Source organism: Pogoniulus pusillus, chromosome 29 (assembly GCF_015220805.1).
Source record: "Pogoniulus pusillus isolate bPogPus1 chromosome 29, bPogPus1.pri, whole genome shotgun sequence".
NCBI classification, from domain to species: domain Eukaryota; kingdom Metazoa; phylum Chordata; class Aves; order Piciformes; family Lybiidae; genus Pogoniulus; species Pogoniulus pusillus.
In genome coordinates, this window is record NC_087292.1 from 4,054,838 (window position 1) to 4,077,236 (window position 22,399).

Here is a 22,399-nt window from a genome sequence, read left to right on the forward strand (position 1 = left end):
CAAACCACTTGGATTTCCCTGGGCCTGCATCTTCAACTCCAAGAGAGGTGTTGAGGTGTTGGAAGATGTCCAGAGAAGAGCAACAAAGCTGGTGAGAGGCCTGGAGCAGAGCCCTGTGAGGAGAGGCTGAGGGAGCTGGGGGGGTGCAGCCTGCAGCAGAGGAGGCTCAAGGGGGACCTCATTGCTGTCTGCAACTACCTGAAGGGAGGTTGTAGCCAGGTGGGGTTGGTCCCTTCTCTCAGACAACCAGCAACAAAACAAGGGGACACAGCCTCAAGTTGTGCCAGGGGAGGTCTAGGCTGGATGTTAGGAGGAAGTTGTTGTCAGAGAGAGTGATTGGCATTGGAATGGGCTGCCCAGGGAGGTGGTGGAGTGGCTGTGCCTGGAGGTGTTCAAGAAAAGCCTGGCTGAGGCACTTAGTGCCATGGTCTGATTGACTGGCTAGGGCTGGGTGCTAGGTTGGACTGGATGATCTTGGAGCTCTCTTCCAACCTGCTTGATTCTATTATTTGTTCCTGGGTGCCCTGCCCTAAGCGATCCTGCTTCAGCAGGGGATTGGACTCTATGTCTGGAGGTGCCTTTCAGTCCTCACCATTCTAAGATTCTATGGAGCTAGCAGGTAGAGTGCAGAACTTCTCACATGTAGAGAAAGGTCCTCAGGAATGAGTAAAACCACAGGCAATAGAAAACTATTTATGGCAAAACTGCAAATGGGCAGCAAACCAGGCAGGAGTGTGGCTGAGTTCAGATGCTCTGTTGGAATCAAGGTGAGTTTGTGGTGTTTTCTGGATGGCTGAGCTCAGGCACTGGCAGAAAATTGGTGACTTGAGACACAGTGGATTAGTAAGCACCAGAAGAGTGAAAAACACCCCAGAAACCAACTATTTGCTGCAAAACTGCATATAGAATCATAGAATTCATAGAATCAACCAGGTTGGAAGAGACCTCCAAGATCATCCAGTCCAACCTAGCACCCATTTGAGATTGTGTCCCCTTGTTCTGTTGCTGGTTGCCTGGGAGAAGAGACCAACCCTCACCTGGCTACATCCTTCCTTCAGGTAGTTGTAGGAAGCAACGAGATCACCCCTCAGCCTCCTCTTCAGAAGAGCAATAGGCAGCAAACCAGGCAAGAGTGTGGCTGAGTTCAGATGCTCTGTTGGAGTCAAGGTGAATTTGTGGTGTTTTTTGGATGGCTGCACTCAGGCACTGGCAGAAAATTGGTCACTTGAGACACAGTGAGTTAGTAATAGGCTGTGCAGAGCCAGAATAGTGAAAAACACCCAAGAAACCATCCATTTAAGGCAACTATTTGATGCAATTGGGCAGCAAACCTGGCCTGAGCATGGCTGAGCTCAGATGCTCTGTTGGAATCCAGGTGAATTTGTGGTGTTTTCTGGACAGCTGCACTCAGGCAGTGGCAGAAAATTGGTCACTAGAGACATAGTGGATTAGTAATAGACTGTGCAGTACCAGACTAGTGAAAAACACCCAAGACACCAACTATTTAAGGCAGAACTGCAAACGGGCAGCAAACCAGGCAGGAGTGTGGCTGAGTTCAGATGCTCTGTTTGAGTCAAGGTGAATTTGTGGTGTTTTCTGGGTGGCTGCGCTCAGGCACTGGCAGAAGGCTACCTGAGGGGTGGCTGTGGCCAGGAGGAGGTTGCTCTCTTCTCTCAGGTGGCCAGCACCAGAACGAGAGGACACAGCCTCAGGCTGTGCCAGGGGAGATTTAGGCTGGAGGTGAGGAGAAAGTTCTTCCCTGAGAGAGTCATTGGACACTGGAATGGGCTGCCCGGGGAGGTGGTGGAGTCGCCGTCCCTGGAGCTGTTCAAGGCAGGACTGGACGTGGCACTTGGTGCCATGGTCTGGCCTTGAGCTCTGTGGTAAAGGGTTGGACTGGATGATCTGTGAGGTCTCTTCCAACCCTGATGATACTGTGGTACTGTGATACTGTGATATGTGGTCACTTGAGACACTGTGGATTAGTAATAGACTCTGTAGCACCAGACTAGTGAAAAACACTCTGAAGAGAGAGAGGGGTCTCGTCCTGAGAGTTTCCTTTGAGCAGAATCTAGCTTGTCCCTCAAAAAACCCCCCACATCCTCTCCAGGAACCTCTGATGGAGAGCCTGTCTGCTGCCCCACACCCCCAGCAGATGAGCCAAAGTTAAGCTAAGGCTCTCTCTCCGCTTTGTTAGATATCATTTCTGCCCCCCACAGTCTTTCTTGGGAGGTTCTGTGGAGGAGATGAGTGTCAGCACTAGACATGACTGGATTTAGGAGAAGAGGCTGTAGCAACCAGCTGTTGCTTTTGCAGGGTGAGATGTCACTGCTGGCAGATTCTTAACCCAGCGCAATTCAGCAGCTGCTTGGTACTTTTATTTCCTCCTGCTGGCTTTACACAGTGGAGCAGGAGGCATTTTGCAGACATTAAACAATAGTCTGTCCACAAATTAAAATCAATAACTTGTTTATAGGGCTGCTGATGCTTCCACCACAAAACAGGCTGCTGAGTGGCCGTGAAAGTCCTGAATCAAATGCCATGTATCTCTGTCCCCATCTACACAGGTGGCTGGCTGTGACCAGAGACACAACACAATCTCTGCAGTGGTTGGATCACTTGATAATCATAGTGCATCAATAGATGTGACTCCTGAGCCAAGCAGTGGTGGTGGGTGTTTCAGATCTATATATTGCCTGGTGTTTGCCACATATATATATATATATCAGTGTTAAACTTGGTATTGCTCATCAGGATCTTTCAGAAATCCATTTATTTCCCTAGGAAGGGGCTGTCCAGACACTGCTGTGTGCTTTAACCTCCTGTAGATGCTCAAAAGAGCAAATCACCCAGCACTGTTTGGAACGTGACAGAAGATCAGAGTCAATTCAGTGTTTTTTTTTTTTCCATGTTCTTTTCAACAAACCCCTTCCCACTCTGGCAGCAGTGCTGTGTTGAGAGAATGGACGGCAAAGTTCAGTGGAAGTGCAGCTCTGCACTGCTGGTATGCTGGGCTGTCATAGAATCATAGAATCATAGAGTCAACCAGGTTGGAAGAGACCTCCAAGATCATCCAGTCCAACCTAGCACCCAGCCCTAGCCAATCAACCAGACCATGGCACTAAGTGCCTCATCCAGTCTTTTCTTGAAGACCCCCAGGGACAGTGCCTCCAACACCTCCCTGGGCAGCCCATTCCAATGCCAATCACTCTCTCTGTGAAGAACTTCTTCCTAACATCCACCCTAGACCTACCCTGGCACAACTTGAGACTGTGTCCCCTTGTTCTGTTGCTGATTGCCTGGGAGAAGAGGTCACCCCCACCTGGCTACAATGCCCCTTCAGGTAGTTGTAGACAGTAGTAAGATCACCCCTGAGCCTCCTCTTCTCCAGGCTAAACACCCCCAGCTCCCTCAGCCTCTCCTCATAGGATTTGTGCTCCAGGCCCCTCACCAGCTTCGTTGCCCTTCTCTGGACATGTTCCAGCACCTCAACATCCTTCTTGAATTGAGGGGCCCAGAACTGGACACAGCACTCAAGGTGTGGTCTGACCAGTGCTGAGTACAGGGGAAGAATAACCTCCCATGACCTACTGGCCACACTGTTCCTGATGCAGGCCAGGATGTCATGTTCCTCTGCAGGCTAAAAGGCTTCCAAGGTGGTATGTCAGCAGTGAGATCATTAGCTGGACAGGAGGTCTGGAAGCAGCTTGTTCCAGTGGGAAAACACCCAGAAGTACTCTCCTTCCAGTAGCTGATTTTTCCTTCCCTGTTGGGTGCAAGACACCCTGAGAACCATGGAAGCATAGAACACTAAGGTTCGGAAGGGACCTCCAGAGATCACTGAGTCCAGTACCCCCCTAGAGCAGCATCACTTAGGGCAGGTCACACAGGAACAATGTCTGTTGAATCCTAAATGTATTTTTTCATTTGGTATCCATCACTGAGAACGTGACTGAGTTGCCCACAGCAAGTATCACAGTATCATCAAGGTTGGAAGAGACCTCACAGGTCAAGTCCAACCCTTTACCACAGAGCTCAAGGCCAGACCATGGCACCAAGTGCCACGTCCAGTCCTGCCTTGAACAGCTCCAGGGACGGCGACTCCACCACCTCCCCGGGCAGCCCATTCCAGTGTCCAATGACTCTCTCAGGGAAGAACTTTCTCCTCACCTCCAGCCTAAATCTCCCCTGGCGTAGCTTGAGGGGATCACATAACTGTCTTCTGGGAGACACCCAGTTCAAGAACAGTGTGTGACCACCCTGGACAGCAATGCCAGAAGGATTGTCATATCCCTGAGTCTTGCCTCCTGCACAACACAGAGTATGGATTTTATCAAGTAACTGGAATTAGAGAATCATAGGATGGCTTAAACTGAGATTATCTATTCCAACCTCCCCACTGTAGGCAGGGATGCCTCTCTGTTGCTCAGGTCCTCATCCAGCCTAGCCTCGAATACGCCCAGGGAGGAGGCATCCACGACTCCTGGGCAACATACTCCAGAGTCTCACCACCCTTATGCTGAAGAACTTCCTAAGATCCAATCTAAACCTACTCCCCCTCAGCTAAAACCGTTCCCTCCTGTCTTATTTCTAGACACCTTTATGAAAAGTCCCTCTCCAGCCTTCCTGCCGGATCCCTTCAAGTACTGGAAGGCAGCTCTAAGGTCCCCCCAGAGTCTTCTCTTCTCCAGACTGAACAGCCTCAGCTCCCTTAGCCTATTCTTACAGCAGAGTTGCTCCAACCCTTGGATCATCTTTGTACCACTGCTCCAGGCTCAGGAGAAAGTCCTGTCCACTTGAGGTGGGGAGCTTGTGGTGGTGTGACACAAGTAGCCAGAGTGCAATATTTGGACATTAGGGTTGATGCCTCTTGACTTCAGACCATGTTCAAGTGTCTTGACCTTGAGGTAAGTCCCTTGGTTAATTCCTGTTGTACATCCTGTTGCGGATGAGTGGCTCCTGTTGGAGGGCATCTCAAGGCACTTGGAAGAGATGAAGGTTATCAGGAGTAGTCAGCATGGATATACCAAGGGGAAGTCGTGCTTGAAAGCTGGCCAGGAAGGGACAGGCTCTTCTGACTTGCTCCCTGGGATAGGACAAGCAGCAATGGGTGTAAATTGCAGCACAGGAGGTTCCAGCTCAACACAAGGGGGAACTTCTTTACTGTAAGGGTCTCAGAGCCCTGGCACAGGCTGCCCAGAGAGGTTGTGGAGTCTCCTTCTCTGGAGCCTTTCCAGGTCTGTGTGGATGTGTTCCTGTGTGATCTGTGTTAGATAGGATTGTCCTGCTCTGACAGCGGGGGCTGGACTGGATGATCTCCTTGGGTCGCTTCCAACCCCTAACATCCTGTGATCTTGTGATCCTGTGATCCTTCTGGTCACCCTTCTTTCTGGATGCCTTTTGGCTCAGAGTCCCCTTTGCTGGGTCGTTGGTGCCTCTCGCAGCCTTCACTGCAGGTCTCAGCGTGCAGCATTCTCACGTGGAGCTCCTCTATCTGCAGGCAAGTTGTTACACGAGGATTGTTTTGAACAGGTTTTTCCCCCCCCCCCCCCCCCCCTCTCAGAGCTGTGAAATGAACATCTTGGAGAGGTGAGCTGTGTTTTCAGAGAAGTCATCTAAAATAAGAATCGTAGATTTTAGGTGATGCTTTCAGTGGGCTTGCATCACAGAACTGTTTCAGTCAAAAAAGACCTTTAAGTTCCCTGAGCCCAACCATTACCTAACTCTGCATTGGTGAGGTTTACATAGCAGGGGCTGTGTGAAGCATGCACTGCTGAAAGACCGTTCAGGTATTTGGCCTGGGGAACTGCTGAGCCCTTGAGCACACAGACCTTGGTGGTGCTGGCATATTGAAGGCTCAGACTTCAGATTCTTTTGATCTCTTCCAGGGTAGAACCACTGTATCCAGTGTCTTCTGGGAGGGGTAGCAGCAGCAGATATGTATTCAGGTTCTGGTTATGTCTATCATAGAATCAGTCAGGGTTGGGAGGGACCACAAGGATCAGGCAGTTCCAACCCCCCTGCCATGCCCAGGGACACCCTACCCTAGAGCAGGCTGCACACAGCCTCAGCCAGCCTGGCCTTAAACACCTCCAGCTATGGGGCCTCAACCCCCTCCCTGGGCAACCCATTCCAGCCTCTCACCACTCTCCTGCTCAACAGCTTTCTCCTCATGTCCAGTCTGAATGTCCCCACCTCCAGCTTTGCTCCGTTCCCCCCAGTCCTGGCACTCCCTGAGAGCCTAAAAAGTCCCTCCCCAGCTTTTTTGTAGGCTCCCTTCAGGTACTGAAAGGCTGCAATAAGGTCACCTCAGAGTCTCCTCTTTCGTTCTCTTTGCCTATGAGTATCTCTTTAGGTTTCTATATCTGCTTCAGGACTGGTAAACTAAAATGACTTTCCTACAGTTCCCCCCCCTTCTCCCTGTCCCTTCTCCCTGTCCCTTCTCCCCTTCTCCCCTTCTCCCCTTCTCCCCTTCTCCCCTTCTCCCCTTCTCCCCTTCTCCCCTTCTCCCCTTCTCCCCTTCTCCCCTTCTCCCCTTCTCCCCTTCTCCCCTTCTCCCCTTCTCCCCTTCTCCCCTTCTCCCCTTCTCCCCTTCTCCCCTTCTCCCCTTCTCCCCTTCTCCCCTTCTCCCCTTCTCCCCTTCTCCCCTTCTCCCCTTCTCCCCTTCTCCCCTTCTCCCCTTCTCCCCTTCTCCCCTTCTCCCCTTCTCCCCTTCTCCCCTTCTCCCCTTCTCCCCTTCTCCCCTTCTCCCCTTCTCCCCTTCTCCCCTTCTCCCCTTCTCCCCTTCTCCCCTTCCCTTCCCTGTTCTCTTACCCTTTCCCCCTCCTCTTCTGTTCCCTCCGTTGCAGCTCCGAGCAGCCCCAGTGCTGCTTCCTTAGCAGCAGAGCAGAGATGGAGCAATCTCCCTTCTCCCGCCGAGGAGATGGAGTGAAGGGGAAAGGAAGGGGAGCTGAAAATAGCTGCAACACAAATTGTCATTCCACGAAATGACTTTTCCCCAGCACACTGCTCTGAATACGTAGTGACACCGTGCAGACGATTCTTGGCCCGTTAAATAACAGTTTTCCCTCTGTTTATTGCTCTTGAGTTGTGCCTGACAGTTTTATTGCCTGCAGACTGGCACATTATGAAAAGAGAAGTAAATAGGTCTGTGGAATCATGGCTGCAGTGTTCCTGTTTAAGGGGGAAACAGCTCTTTGGTTTCACCACATGTTTGAAAAGAGAAGACAGCTCTCCCTCAGTGTTTTATGGCAGCTCCCCCTCCCACCTCCCCCTTCTACCTTAAACAGTCTGGATTTGGTTTGCTTGCATAATTAGGCAACAGCAGTTGATGGGAGCGGAATCGAGGGCGTAAGAGCATCACCAAAGCTGCCTTGAGTGATGGACAAGAGAGGCAACAGGCTGTTATTAGCAGGAGCTCTGCAGTGGCCTGCCTCTGCCCTGCACACAGCTCTGCCCTGCACACAGCACAGTACATTAGCTTCAGCCTTTGTCTAGTTCTTTGAGAGCAGACACGCTGCTAAGGCACTTGAACTCTGCTGTTGTGTCAGGCTTCTGCTTGTTTCCTTATCCTTGGGACAAAAGCAAAAGGAATCATAGAATCATAGAATCAAGCAGGTTGGAAGAGACCTCCAAGATCATCCAGTCCAACCTAGCACCCAGCCCTAGCCAGTCAACCAGACCATGGCACTAAGTGCCTCAGCCAGGCTTTTCTTGAACACCTCCAGGGACGGTGCCTCCACCCCCTCCCTGGGCAGCCCATTCCAATGCCAATCACTCTCTCTGTGAAGAACTTCCTCCTAGCATCCAGCCTACACCTACCCTGGCACAACTTGAGGCTGTGTCCCCTTGTTCTATTGCTGGTTGCCTGGGAGAAGAGACCAACTCCACCTGGCTACAATGTCCCTTCAGGTAGTTGTAGACAGTAATAAGATCACCCCTGAGCCTCCTCTTCTGCAGGCTGCACACCCCCAGCTCCCTCAGCCTCTCCTCATAGGGTTTGTGTTCCAGGCCCTGTGATTCCTTTTGTAATCCCCATGAAAGACAATGCAGTCTTTGGAAGTAATTGTGGCCCTAGGTCTCGGTGAGCCATCAGACCTGTACAGATTAAAAGAGCCCTTCTCAGAGTCAGTCCAGCATTGGTTGAGGCTGAACCACCTCTTTGCTGAATAATTGCCAGGTCGGTGTGCAGCAGCGGCGCTGAAAATGTGCTTTACAGACCTGTTTGCTCCCTCCCAGGTCTGGCAAGAAAAGATACAGCTCTCTTCTTCTGCCAGCTGAGATTCAGATGTAATGGCTTGTCCTCTTTCCTCTCAGCCTGTTCTCTCTGGTCAGTTAAGAGCAGGACTAAGACTTTTTTCCTAAGTATGCATCCTCATTTTTACCCTCAATCGCTCACTGTGATCTTCAGCTGTGAGCAGCTTCTGAGGGGCATTCCTTGGGATGCCTGCAAGTGCAACAGCACCCCAGGGATGGCTGCTTGTAAGGGTGCTAATGAACCCAAAGAGATTAAATCCCATAAAGCCAGCAGCTTCTATGAAGGGAGGCTGTAGCCAGGTGGGGTTGGGCTCTTCTCCCAGGCAACCAGCAACAGAACAAGGGGACACAGTGTCAAGCTGTGCCAGGGGAGGTCTAGGCTCGATGTTAGGAGGAAGTTCCTGGCAGAGAGAGTGATTGGCATTGGAATGGGCTGCCCAGGGAGGTGGTGGAGTCACCATCCCTGGAGGTGTTGAAGCCAATCCTGGCTGGGGCACTTAGTGCCATGGTCTGATTGACTGGCTGGGGCTGGGTGCTAGGCTGGACTGGATGAGCTTGGAGCTCTCTTTCAATCTGCTTGATTCTATGATAGGCTGGAGGAACTGGGGTTGTTTAGCTGAGTGAAAAGAAGACTCTGGGAGGACCTTATAGTTACCTTCCAGTACCTGAAGAGAACCTACAGGATAGCTGGAGGACTTTCCATAAAGGTGGCTAGCAACAGGACAAGGGTGAATGGTTTTAAGCTGAGGGAGAGTAGGTTTAGACTGAATCTTAGGAAGAAGTTCTTCAATATGAGGGTGGTGAGACTGTAGTTCACCCACAGTAGTTTTGCTGAGGATGTTCAAGGCCAGGTTAGAGGAGGCCTTGAGCAGCTGAGTCTAGTGCCTATGGTGGGTAGGTTGCAGTATGTGATCTCTAAGTTCCCTTCCAACCTAAGCTGTTCAATGATTTAGCTGAGGCTTAAAGCCTTGGTTAGTTGGGTGTAAAGCTGTCCTTACTAGTTCAGACATATCCCTTCCACCAAAACTGTTGAAACTGTCTGCAGGGGAGGTTTAGGTTGGATAATAGGAACAATTTCTTTTCTGTAAGAGTGGTCAGGCACTGGCACAGCCTGTGAGAGGTGGTGGAGTTGCCAGCCCTGGAGGTGTTACCAAAGTGTGTGGATATGGCATTTCAGAACATGGTTTCGTGGCCATGGTGGTATTAGGTTGATGGTTGGACTTGATGATCTTGAGAGATCTTTTCCAGTGGAAACAATTCTATGGCTCTATACTATGATTAGAGTTTAATTACTTGCAGAAGAAGACATAGAGCTAATGTATGCAGGCACTTGCTGCTTGTTCACAACTAGATCTATTTATCACCTGAATTGTTGTTAGGACTTTGAAATGTGCTGTTCTTTCTGATGCTGAGAAGCATGATGGGGTTTAATCAGTGTCCAGTCAATGCTGCAGCTGTTTTAGTGTCCCTGCACCCCTTGCCCCTTCAGTCCTTGTACCGACTGGTAGGTTTGTGTGCAGGGCAATGCAGGCAGCGTAGCCTCCTACCAGTTTTGGTGCTCCACGAGAGGCAGCTCAAGCTGTCCTGACACGGATTCTCTCGTGCCTGGTAGGAATTGAATTCAAGATGCTTCAACCTCAGCAGAGCTGCTTGCAGGAGGCATTTCCTAAACCTCTCTCTCTGTTTTAATTAATGACTTAAGGTCTAATATCTTGGAAGGTTGCCACATCAGGATGAAATAAACTGGAGCAGAGTAGATTTACTCTGCTTAGATGTAGATGTGCTCTGCTTACATCTGTTTGATGTAAGAAGGAGGTTCTTTACAATGACAGTGGTAAAATGCTGGAACAGGTTGCCTGAGGACGTGGTTGTCCCTGGAGACATTCAGGATCAGGCTTGATGTGGCCTTGGGCAGCCTGTTCTAGTTAGACGTGTCCCTGCTGACTGCAGGAGTTTGGGGCAAGATGACTTTCGAGGGTCCCTTCCAACCCAACACAGTCTGTGAGTCTGCAAATGAAATGGTCAAAGGTCTTGGAAGATTGGGTGTAGGAGAGAGGGAGGACTCATTGTTAGACAAAAGGATGACAGGAGCTTCTTTGTTTAGCTTAAACTCTGCTGGAAGCAAGCTGCATTGCCACTGCTCATCTCTCTCTAATATTGCTCTAGGAGTCTCCAGGGCTAAAACAAGTAGGAAAAATTAAATGTATCTTTGAAAGAAAAATCTCTGTAGCTGCAGCAGCTCCATGGGTCAAGGTGGTTCTCTGCCATCCACACATCTCAGCTGCAATTGCTGCTGGGGTCACTATCAAAAGGAAGTTTATTTGTCTCTCACAGGATAGGTGCTTGTAACAGCGAGCACAGCGCCTGTAATTGTGGCAGGCTGAGCTCCGAAAGGTCTGCGGGGCTCTGCCGGCTGCTGCGTGTCTCGGATCAGCAACAGAGTGCACCAGCTGAGATAGATGTGCAGGAAGATTACATTTCGCTGGGAGAGGCTGTGCCTGGCCTAGCTGGGGCTCTCTTCCACTCAGTTTCCTAGACACTGGATTTATTGTGGCATTGCAGGCAGTGTTTTTCCCTTGCCTGAGCAGAGAGAGAACAAACCACCCAACAGACTGGCTCCACTCAGCTCTGTAGAAGGTACCCAGCCACACTTGTAGATATGAGAGAGAAAATGATGCCATCAGCCTGCAATAAAGTATCCTAGCCTCAGATTGCCACCTGTCAATGATATTTTAGCTTATTTTCTTTCAGGATAGAAAGTGAGCTTATTTTCTTTAATCTCCTGAGAAATTACTCCTGTTATTTACAGCATTGAATTTCCTTTAGGATTGTGCTGCAGCCGAGGGGATTATTTGACCAAACAGAGGAGTCTGCCTTTGTTTCACTGCATTAGCTTCTTTTAAAGGAGTGAGGAAAGCCACAGTGGAAGCTGCTACGAGTTTCTTTACTTGCCATTCCTTCTTTCTCTGCAAACCCCACCGTGGTCCATTATTAGCAGCTTCACACCCTTTAGAAGTTCCAAAAGCCAGGCTCCAGGACTGAATGTTTAGAAGTCTTTTTTCCACTCTCATTTTCCTGCTTTTGTTTTTCTCTCTGCTTTGAGCCTCCTGGAATATTCCCTATCATTTGGATGCTATCAAGCTAGAGATGTTTTGAGTGGATGCAAGGCTTTGCTATCACCTCAAAGACTCCAAATAAAATACCCAACCCCCAGAGCAGGCAGCACTCAGCACTGGTTATGGTGCAGAGAAGGAAGAAGTGGTTAAGCTGCAAGAAAATCCCCCATTTGCCTTTGGATGGTCAGGGATCTATCAGCAAGAGCTAAATGGTGTGTGAGTCAATAAAATGACATGGTGTGGGCATCTTCCCTTTCATCACTTCTAAGCCCTCCTTGAGGACTCTGTTTCTCACTCCAGACACACAACCTGCGTTTAGCGAGCTGAGGCAGGAGCAGGAATTCAGAATTTTAATTACACTCAGGGGACAGTGCTGAGCTCAAACCCCATACCCTGATGGAGGGAGGCAGGGAATACACCTGGAGGCAGCTGCGTGCAGCCACTGATGTGCAGATGTGAAAACTGGGAAACGCTTCCCAGGGGAATTATCTTCCCTAAATATTGCAACGTCCATTTAGCGAAGCTGCTGACGTTGGAAAGAGTCTGAAGATTCCTCTCCCAGCCCCATTCCTCTTTGTGCTACCAGCTAATGAATTTTCCCTCTGCCTTTCTACATTAGTTTTCTTTTAGCAGGAGATTTCTTTCTTCATATTACTCTCAGCTATCTCTGGTGTTGGAGCTTTGATATCTAGTTAGTACAATCTGTAAATACGACTCTGCAGACATTGCTCAAGGGTGGATTTTGACCCTGAGCGCTCCGGCAGCTTCTTCCTTAGAAACTACATCCTCAAAGAGCTGTTTAAAGACAGAGGCTGGTGCTTCAGCAAGGAGTTAATATGAGAAGCAGGAAGGGGAACGTGATGGTGGCTGAGCTTATCCCTGTCACACACAGTTGTTTTGGCACAAAAATACCCTATTATGACAAAGCATTGCCAACTCTCACGGTTTTAATACGCTTCACACATTATATTTGTTTGGGTTTTCCCCCTTAAAGTCCTGCTCCTGGAGTTGTGCCAGCATGAGAAATTCAGCTTCCCCCCTCCCCCTCTGAAAGTAAGTTTCTACTTCACCATTGCTGCTCAAAAATATCATTTCAATGCACTTGAAAGATTCAGAAAAGCAGACGATAAATAACTCAATGTGTTTTATTTTCCTGGGAGATAATGCCTCATATTTTTGTGAGGGCTGACTCGTGACTTTTAAATGCCAGTGGCTGGCAGAGCTGCTGTTAAAATTTATGACTAAGTACAACTTCTTTTGTTGTTGTTGCTGCTATCAGTCACATCTATATACTTAGAGACATTTACCCCACACCTTTGTGCTGCAGGGGCTTGTTTCTATGTGTCTATGGAGAGTCAAACAGGTAGAGTGTTGGTCTATATACTCATATACATTTACATCACATGGAGTGTTGGTCTATATACTCATATACATTTACCCCACACATTTGTGCTGTAGGGGCTTGTTTCTATGTGTCTATGGAAAGTCATACAGGTAGAGTGTTGGTCTATATACTCATATATATTTACATCACACAGAGTGTTGGTCTATATACTCATATACATATACTGCACACATTTGTGCTGCAGGGGCTTGTTTCTATATGTCTATGGAGAGTCATACAGGTAGAGTGTTGGTCTATATACTCATATACATTTACCCTACCCGTTTGTGCTGCAGGGGCTTGTTTCTATATGTCTATGGAGAGTCATACAAGTAGAGTGTTGGTCTATATACTCATGTACATTTACATCATACAGAGCATTGGTCTATATACTCGTATACATTTACCCCACACCTTTGTGCTGCAGGGGCTTGTTTCTGTGTGTCTATGCAAAGTCATACAGGTAGAGTGTTGGTCTATATACTCATGTACACTTATCCCACACATTTGTGCTGCAGAGTCTTGTTTCTATGTGTCTATGGAAAGTCATACAGGTAGAGTGTTGGTCTATATACTCATATACATATACCCCACATGTTGGTGCTGCAGGGGCTCATTTCTATGTGTCTATGGAGAGTCATACAGGTAGAGTGTTGGTCTATATACTCATATACATTTACATCACATGGAGTGTTGGTCTATATACTCATATACATTTATCCCACACCTTTGTGCTGCAGGGTCTTGTTTCTATGTGTCTATGGAAAGTCATACAGGTAGAGTGTTGGTCTATATACTCATATATATTTACATCACACAGAGTGTTGGTCTATATACTCATATACATATACTGCACACATTTGTGCTGCAGGGGCTTGTTTCTATATGTCTATGGAGAGTCATACAGGTAGAGTGTTGGTCTATATACTCATATACATATACTGCACACGTTCGTGCTGCAGGGGCTTGTTTCTATATGTCTATGGAGAGTCATACAGGTAGAGTGTTGGTCTATATACTCATATACATTTACCCCACACCTTTGTGCTGCAGGGGCTTGTTTCTATATGTCTATGGAGAGTCATACAGGTAGAGTGTTGGTCTATATACTCATATACATTTACCCCACACCTTTGTGCTGCAGGGGCTTGTTTCTATATGTCTATGGAGAGTCATACAGGTAGAGTGTTGGTCTATATACTCATGTACATTTACATCATACAGAGTGTTGGTCTATATACTCGTATACATTTACCCCACACCTTTGTGCTGCAGGGGCTTGTTTCTGTGTGTCTATGCAAAGTCATACAGGTAGAGTGTTGGTCTATATACTCATGTACACTTATCCCACACATTTGTGCTGCAGAGCCTTGTTTCTATGTGTCTATGGAAAGTCATACAGGTAGAGTGTTGGTCTATATACTCATATACATATACCCCACATGTTGGTGCTGCAGGGGCTCATTTCTATGTGTCTATGGAGAGTCATACAGGTAGAGTGTTGGTCTATATACTCATATACATTTACATCACATGGAGTGTTGGTCTATATACTCATATACATATACCCCACATGTTGGTGCTGCAGGGGCTCATTTCTATGTGTCTATGGAGAGTCATACAGGTAGAGTGTTGGTCTATATACTCATATACATTTACATCACATGGAGTGTTGGTCTATATACTCATATACATTTATCCCACACCTTTGTGCTGCAGGGGCTTGTTTCTATGTGTCTATGGAAAGTCATACAGGTAGAGTGTTGGTCTATATACTCATATACATTTATCCCACACCTTTGTGCTGCAGGGGCTTGTTTCTATGTGTCTATGGAAAGTCATACAGGTAGAGTGTTGGTCTATATACTCATGTACATTTACATCACACAGAGCGTTGGTCTATATACTCATATACACTTACCCCACACATTTGTGCTGCAGGGGCTTGTTTCTATACCTCTATGGAGAATCATATCGGTAGAGTGCTGGTCTAGAGTAGGGACAGAAGCACAAAGCAAGGAGCGTGGTTTGAATTTAGACTCAGGAACCATCTTCCTGAACTTAGACTCAGAAATCATAGAATTAACCAGGTTGGAAGAGACCTCCAAGCTCATCCAATCCAACCTATCACTCAGCCCTGTCCAGTCAACCAGACCATGGCACTAAGTGCCTCATCCAGGCTTTGCTTCAACACCTCCAGGCATGGCGAATCCACCACCTCCCTGGGCAGCCCATTCCAATGCAAATCACTCTCTTTGCCAACAAATTCCTCCTAACATCCAGCCTAGACCTCCCCTGGCACAACTTGAGACTGTGTCTCCTTGTTCTGTTGCTGCTTGCCTGGCAGAAGAGCCCAACCCCACCTGGCTACAGCCTCTCTTCAGTTAATTGTAGACAGCAGCCTCTTCCACATCAAGCTTATGTCTTTCACTTGCTCAGGAAGATTTTTTGACTCTTTTCATACTTTGAAGGATTCATAGAATCATAGAATGGTTTTAGTTGGAAGAAGCCTTAAAGATCATCTAGTTCCAAGCCCAGCTATCATAAGCAGGGGCACCTTCCACTAGACCAGACTGCTCAGAGTCTTATTGTGTCCCAGGCTTGAACATCTCCAGGGAGGAGGCTTCCACAACCTCCCTGGGAAGTCTGTTCCAGTGTCTCACCACTCTCACTGTCAAGAATTTATTTCTAATATCCAGTCTAAATCTACCTCTTCTAGCTCAAAGCCATTTCCTCTCATCCTATCATTGCAATCCCTTGTAAAAAGTCCCTTCCTGGCTTTCTTGTAGGTCCCTTTCAGTTACTGGAAGGCCTCCAGTCTCCCCAAAGCCTTTTTTCCCTCCAGATTGTTTTACCTCAAGTGAAGGTGCATAGAACAACAACACACCATCTCTGGTGGCTCTTCAAAGAGCAGCTGTGGAAAGAGCAGACAGAGCATTTTGCTCCCAACACCTGCCTCCAGGACTGGGTCTTTTTATCCAGCTCTTTTAAGGAGTTAACCTCCTATTGGCAGGTTCTATGTGGAATGAGGAGCCATTCCACATCAAAGATAAATCTGGCTATCATATGGTTGGACTGATCTGATGGAGGAGCAGCTCAGTGCCTCCAGCTGATGTGGTGAAATGTGCTGAGCAGTGATCCAGCAGCGTGGGGATGCTGGGCTGCTGGAGCCCCTGCTGGGGTCTCAGCGTGTACACATCAGTGTGAATTATCTCTGCTACAGAGCTATGTCTCGACTTGCAAACTGGTAAATGCACTCATTACTGGGCTCAAACAGCCTTAATTCACTCAGTCTTCCACTGGCTATGCTATGCCACTGCAATAGTGGTGCAGGGGTGGCAGGTCTGGGGAGCCCACCTTGCTTGAGGGCTTGTTAAACTGCCCATCTCTGTAACCACAGAATCATAGAATCAACCAGGTTGGAAGAGACCTCCAAGATCATCCAGTCCAACCTATCCCCCAGCCCTATCCAGTCAACCAGACCATGGCACTAAGTGCCTCATCCAGGCTTTTCTTGAAGACCTCCAGGGACGGTGCCTCCACCACCTCCCTGGGCAGCCCATTCCAATGCCAATCACTCTCTCTGTGAAGAACTTCTTCCTAACATCCAGCCTAGACCTACCCCGGCACAGCTTGAGACTGTGAGCCACTCGTGCTAAAAAGGCACCCAAAGGAGAGTGTTGCTAGAAGAGAAACAGGATTCACTGTTTGCTTGCTTTTTCACAGCCTCTCATGCATTCAACCCCAGAAATCTCCCTTCTCCCTAGAAACAGCCCAAACAAAGCACCTGTATTGTGATCATATCCCATAATCCCAGCATGGTGGAGGTTGGAAGGGACCTCTGGAACTGTATCATAAACATCTTCCATAATCCCAACGTTGTGGAGGTTGGAAGGGACCTCTGGACCAATTCTGGACTAGTCCATTCCTGGAGGTGTTCAGGAAAAGCCTGGATGAGGCACTTAGTGCCATGGTCTAGTTGATTGGATAGGGCTGGGTGCTAGGTTGGACTGGATGATCTTGGAGGTCTCTTCCAACCTGCTTGATTCTATGATTGATTCATTCTATGATTGATTCATTCTATGATTCTCCTGCTAAAGCAGGGTCACTCACAGCAGGTTGCCCAGGATCACAATGACCAGGTGGGTTTGGAATGCCTCCAGAGAAGGAGACTCCACAATCTCTCTGGACAGCCTGCTCCAGGGCCCTGGCATCCTCACAACAAAGAAGCTTCTCCTCGTGTTGAGATGGCACTTTCTGTGTCCCAGTTTATGCCCCTTATGCCTCATCCTCTCACTGGGTGCCACTGAAGGAGTCTGGCCTCATCCTGTTGCCCCCCAGCCTTTAGCTCTTGCTGAGCATTGAGAAGATCCTCTCTCAGGGTGCTCTTCTTCAAGCTCTTCTTCATCCCCAGGGCTCTCAGCCACAATAAATATGTATTCATCGATGCTTCTGCACAGGAGGTCCTTTTATTAGTAAGTGCATCTCAGAGCCTTGCAGCACTTTCTCCAGCCAGTCTGCTCCATGTGGAAATGCAGGATTTCAGGAATCTCTTGCTCAGTACAAAGCTTAGTGAGGGTTTTTTATTTCAGGGCAGCTATGTTGTTGCAGCAGTGAGCAAAATCTACTCAGGAAGCAGAGGAAAATGTGTAGAAATAGCAACAAGGGAGCAGTCACCTTAACCCCAAATTTGCTGAACCATCACTGCAAAGCAGCACACACTTCACAGAGAACTTTTTGTGGGTGTCCACAGGGAGAAGAAAATGGATCTGCAGAGAGGGAAAGTGCTGTGCTGCAGTTCTGGCACATGGTGCAGTGCTGCCAGCTCTCTTGGGTCAAGATATTTATCTCTGCCTGTCCCAGCAGTCCCAGTGTCAGACGGGATCAGGCTGGAGAGTAGCTTTAGAGCATGTCTTGATGAACTGCTCTTAGCTTTTGCAATTAGTCAGAGTTACAGAATCTCAGCCTCAATAAATGTATTTACTGAGGCAACTGTGGGGTGGGAGTTGGATGGTACCTCTGAAGATCAGCTGCTCTAACCTCCTCTGCTAGAGCAGGGTCATCTAGAGTAAATCACTCAAGGGTATGTCCCTGTGGGTTTGGAATGATTCCAGAGAAGAAGACTCCACAACCTCTCTTGGCAGCCTGCTCCAGGGCTCTGGCACCCTCAAAGTGAAGAACCTTTTCCTGATGTCTATGTGGTATCTCCCATGTTCCAGCTTCTGTCCATTGTCCCTTGTCTTCTCCCTGGACATCACTGAGTCTGCCTCCATTTGCCCCTTAAATGTGTGTAAGCATTGAGGAGATTCCCTCTCAGTCTGCTTTTCCCCAAGCTAAAGCAGGTCTCTCAGCCTTTCCTCCTCAGATGTATTCCAGTCCCCCAGACATCTTCATGGCTTTACACTGCACTGCCTCCAGAACTTACTTATCCTTCTTGAACTAGGAAGCCCATAACTGGACCCACTTCTCCAGATGTGGTCTCACAAGGGTAGAGTAGAGGGGAAGAACTGCATCCACTTTTGGAGCAACTATTACTAGAGGGCTATGGAGGTGCTGGAGGGTGTCCAGAGAAGGACCACAAGGATGAGCAGAGTGCTGGAGCTACTCTGCTGTGAGGAGAGACTGAGGGAGTTGGGCTGTTCACTTTGGAGAGGAGCAGGCTCTGAGGTGACCTTATTGTGGCTTTTGAGCATCTGAAGGGGAACTACAAGAAAGCTGGGGAGGGACTTTTTAGGGTGTCAGGTAGTGATAGGACTGGGGGGAATGGAACAAAGCTGGAAATGGGTAGATTCAGACTGGATGTTAGGAAGAAGTTCTTCAGCATGAGGGTGATGAGACCTTGGAATGGGTTGCCCAGGGAGACAGTGGGAGCCTCATCCCTGGTGGTGTTTCAGGCCAGGCTGGATGAGGCTGTGGCCAGCCTGACCTAGTGTGAGGTGTCCCTGTCCATGGCAGGGGGGTTGGAACTAGATGATCCTTGTGGTTCCTTCCAACCCTGACTGATTCTATGATTCTTGACCTGCTTGGCCAAACTCTTCTTGCAGCACAAAAGAAGGGTTGTTTTCTAATCACACAGTTCAAAACTACACCTTCCAGTTTCAGCACTGCTTCCCAAAGCTCAGACCTCACTTAGTACATGCTTGGCTTCCAAATCTCCCCTACGTCCCCCACTGGCCAAACCATGCCTGTGACCCAGCTGGCCACACGCTCCTGGAAGCAGCAAAGAGGGCAGCTGAGCCAGGGTTAATAAATGCTCTGCAAGAGCCAAGAGAGTTCTTCTGAATGCCTGCAGAAATAATATTGGAAATCTGATTTACACTCTTGAGAGCCTCTTAAGGATTGCATCTCAAAATTAAAAAGGGGAAAACCTTATTTTTAACATTTGGGAGGATGAATAGACCCAGTAACTGCCTGCTTCTTTTGCTTAACTTAGGCTTTTGCTCCTCTCTCTCTCTCTCTCTCTCTCTCTTTGAACACAGTCTTGATGCTTCATTATTTCAGCCTGGAAAAATCCTGAAGCTGGAAAATGTGGGCTAACATTTAATTTAAGCTTTTTAGACTGAAAAGTATTGGAATTAATTCCATCCCACACAATTTACCCACTTCTCACTGATGCTCACCCTTTGTTTTGATAAAGCTGCACAAATTTAATGAGTGTCTGTATGTGCTCTTTTGGGCCAATAAAGAGGTTCTACTAATTCCCCTCCCTCCACGAGGATGCTCAGAGGGCTGCAGCAGCTCTGCTGTGAGCACAGACTGAAAGAGTTGGGGCTGTTCAGTCTGGAGAAGAGGAGGCTCCCAAGCGACCTTCTTGTGGCCTTCCAGGATCTGAAGGGGGCTGCAAGAAAGCTGGGGAGGGACTTTTGAGGCTCTCAGGTAGTGGCAGGACTGGGGGAATGGAGCAAAGCTGGAGATGGAGAGTGTGAGGATGGAGGTGAGGAGGAAGTTGTTGAGCAGGAGAGTGGTGAGAGGCTGGAATGGGTTGCCCAGGGAGGTGGTTGAGGCCCCATGGCTGGAGGTGTTTGAGGCCAGGCTGGCTGAGGCTGTGTGCAGCCTGCTCTAGGGTAGGGTGTCCCTGGGCATGGCAGGGGGGTTGGAACTGGCTGCTCCTTGTGGTCCCTTCCAACCCTGACTGATTCTATGGGTTTTTTATTGTAAGTGTTTGGGGTTTTTCAAGAATTTGTCTTCATATAAATATCTTGATAAAGAATCTTACCTAATTTTCAGTCCTGGGCAGTAAAACAAGGGACCAATGTGACAGCTCAGATCAAGGCTGTGCCTCACCCTGCTCTAAAAAGAGTCTGAAGCTACAAAAATCATGCCTGGGTGAAGCCAAAAAAACCCTAGACATGGTCTACAGGAAACTCTCCAGCATACATGAATTAGAATCATAGAATCAGTCAGGGTTGGAAGGGACCACAAGGGGCAGCCAGTTCCAACCCCCCTGCCATGGGCAGGGACACCCTACCCTAGATCAGGCTGCCCACAGCCTCAGCCAGCCTGGCCTTCTGTGATCTTTGTGGAATCCTTCTAGTTCTCCAGTGTCCTGGCAGCAGCACCTTTGCCAGCTCCTGCTCTACTGGCATGGGCAAGGATGACCTTCAGAGATCCTTTATAGACCCTCCCATGCTGTGATCTTTGTGAAATACTTCTTGTTCTGTAATGCTCTGGCAGCAGCAGCACCTTTCCAGCTCCTGCTCTACTGGCATGGGCAAGGATGACCTTCAGAGATCCCTTACAGTCCCTCCCATGCTGTGATCTTTGTGGAATACTTCTAGTTCTGTAATGTTCTGGCAGCAGCACCTTTGTCAGCTCCTGCTCTAGTGGCATGGGCAAGGCTGCCATGATGAACCCAGCCGAGTTTGGAGCAGAGAGATCTGCTCTTTCATTCTTCAGTTCAGAAGGCTCCAGTGCATGGGCAGAGAATGGCACAGCAAGCTCCTAGTTAGCAACAGGCAAGAGCTCAGAAACCAAAGCCCTACACAACAAGAATGTTTGCCCTCAGGTCTTTTGCTGGGGGTTTTGCTAAGAGATGCTAAAATCATAGAATCATAGAATCAACCAGGTTGGAAGAGACCTCCAAGATCATCCAGTCCAACCTAGCACCCAGCCCTAACCAGTCAACCAGACCATGGCACTAAGTGCCTCAGCCAGGCTTTTCTTGAAGACCCCCAGGGACGGTGCCTCCACCACCTCCCTGGGCAGCCCATTCCAATGCCAATCACTCTCTCTGGGAAGAACTTCTTCCTAACATCCAGCCTAGACCTACCCTGGCACAACTTGAGACTGTGTCCCCTTGTTCTATTGCTGGTTGCCTGGGAGAAGAGGCCACCCCCCACCTGGCTACAATGTCCCTTCAGGTAGTTGTAGACAGCAATAAGATCACCCCTGAGCCTCCTCTTCTCCAGGCTAAACAGGCCCAGCTCCCTCAACCTCTCCTCATAGGGTTTGTACTCCAGGCCCCTCACCAGCTTTGTTGCCCTTCTCTGGACACCTTCCAGCACCTCAACATCCTTCTTGAATTGAGGGGCCCAGAACTGGACACAGCACTCAAGGTGTGGCCTGACCAGTGCTGAGTACAGGGGAAGAAGAACCTCCCTTGTCCTGCTGGCCACACTGCTCTTGATGCAGGCCAGGATGCCATTGGCTCTCTTGGCCACCTGGGCACACTTCTGGCTCATCTTCAGCTACTATCTACCAGTACCCCCAGGTCCCTTTCCTCCTGGCTGCTTTCCAGCCACTCAGTCCCCAGCCTGTAGTGCTGCTTGGGGTTGTTGTGGCCAAAGTGCAGAACCCTGCACTTGACCTTGTTAAATCTCATCCCATTGGCCTCTGCCCACCCATCCAGCCTGTCCAGGTCCCTCTGCAGGGCTTTCCTACCTTCCAACAGATCAACACCTGCTCCTAGCTTGGTGTTGTCTGCAAACTTACTGATACTGGACTCAATCCCCTCGTCCAGATCATCAATAAAGATATTGAACAGGACTGTGCCCAGCACTGATCCTTGGGGAACACCACTGGTGACAGCTGCCAACTGGATGTGGCACCATTCACCACCACTCTCTGGGCTCTGCCATCCAGCCAGTTCTTGATCCAGCACAGAGTGAATCTGTCCAAACCATGAGCTGCCAGCTTGACTAGGAGCTTCTTGTGGCAGACAGTGTCAAAGGCTTTGCTGAAGTCCAAGTAGGCTACATCCACAGCCTGCCCCACATGCACCAGGCAGGTAACCTGATCATAAAAGTTTGCAGAGTTCCTAAGAATTGTTGGTCTCCTGAGGTTGGTGGTTCTGCAGTAGCAGAAAAAAAAGAGACTCAGGCTCCTCAATTCTATGATAGGATCTCTCCTACACAGGGGAACAGTGGAGGTAAGCAACCGTGTCCAACCCCACTGGGAGACAAATTCATTGCTGCAGTGAAGGTTTTCCATCACTGCTGTAATTTGATAATTTCAGACCTGCTGGTGAGGGAGTCTACAGCAGAAGCTTAGAGAATTATCAGCTAATAGCTCCTGAAGGCCTGCAGCTGATATTAAACTTGAACTTTTATGAAACTGGATTTTCTTCTGCAAAGCAGTAAAAAGCATATTGAACTTGTGCTAAATGAGAAAAGCTCTTCTCACTACAAGGAGGGCACTGAGGTGC

The 22,399-nt window shown here is 48.7% G+C and overlaps 1 protein-coding gene and 1 long non-coding RNA gene across 3 annotated transcripts in view; one reads left to right on the forward strand and one right to left on the reverse strand.

Moving 5' to 3' along the window:
• Positions 1-22,399, forward strand: part of PTPRT (protein tyrosine phosphatase receptor type T) — a 767,160-nt gene that overhangs the window by 73,436 nt on the left and 671,325 nt on the right. The gene's annotated exons all lie outside the window — the stretch shown is intronic.
• Positions 5,551-7,195, reverse strand: LOC135188175 (uncharacterized). Its single transcript, XR_010307588.1, has 2 exons — positions 6,814-7,195; positions 5,551-5,961 (listed from the first exon to the last, which is right to left on the reverse strand). It is a non-coding gene; the product is annotated as an uncharacterized LOC135188175 (long non-coding RNA).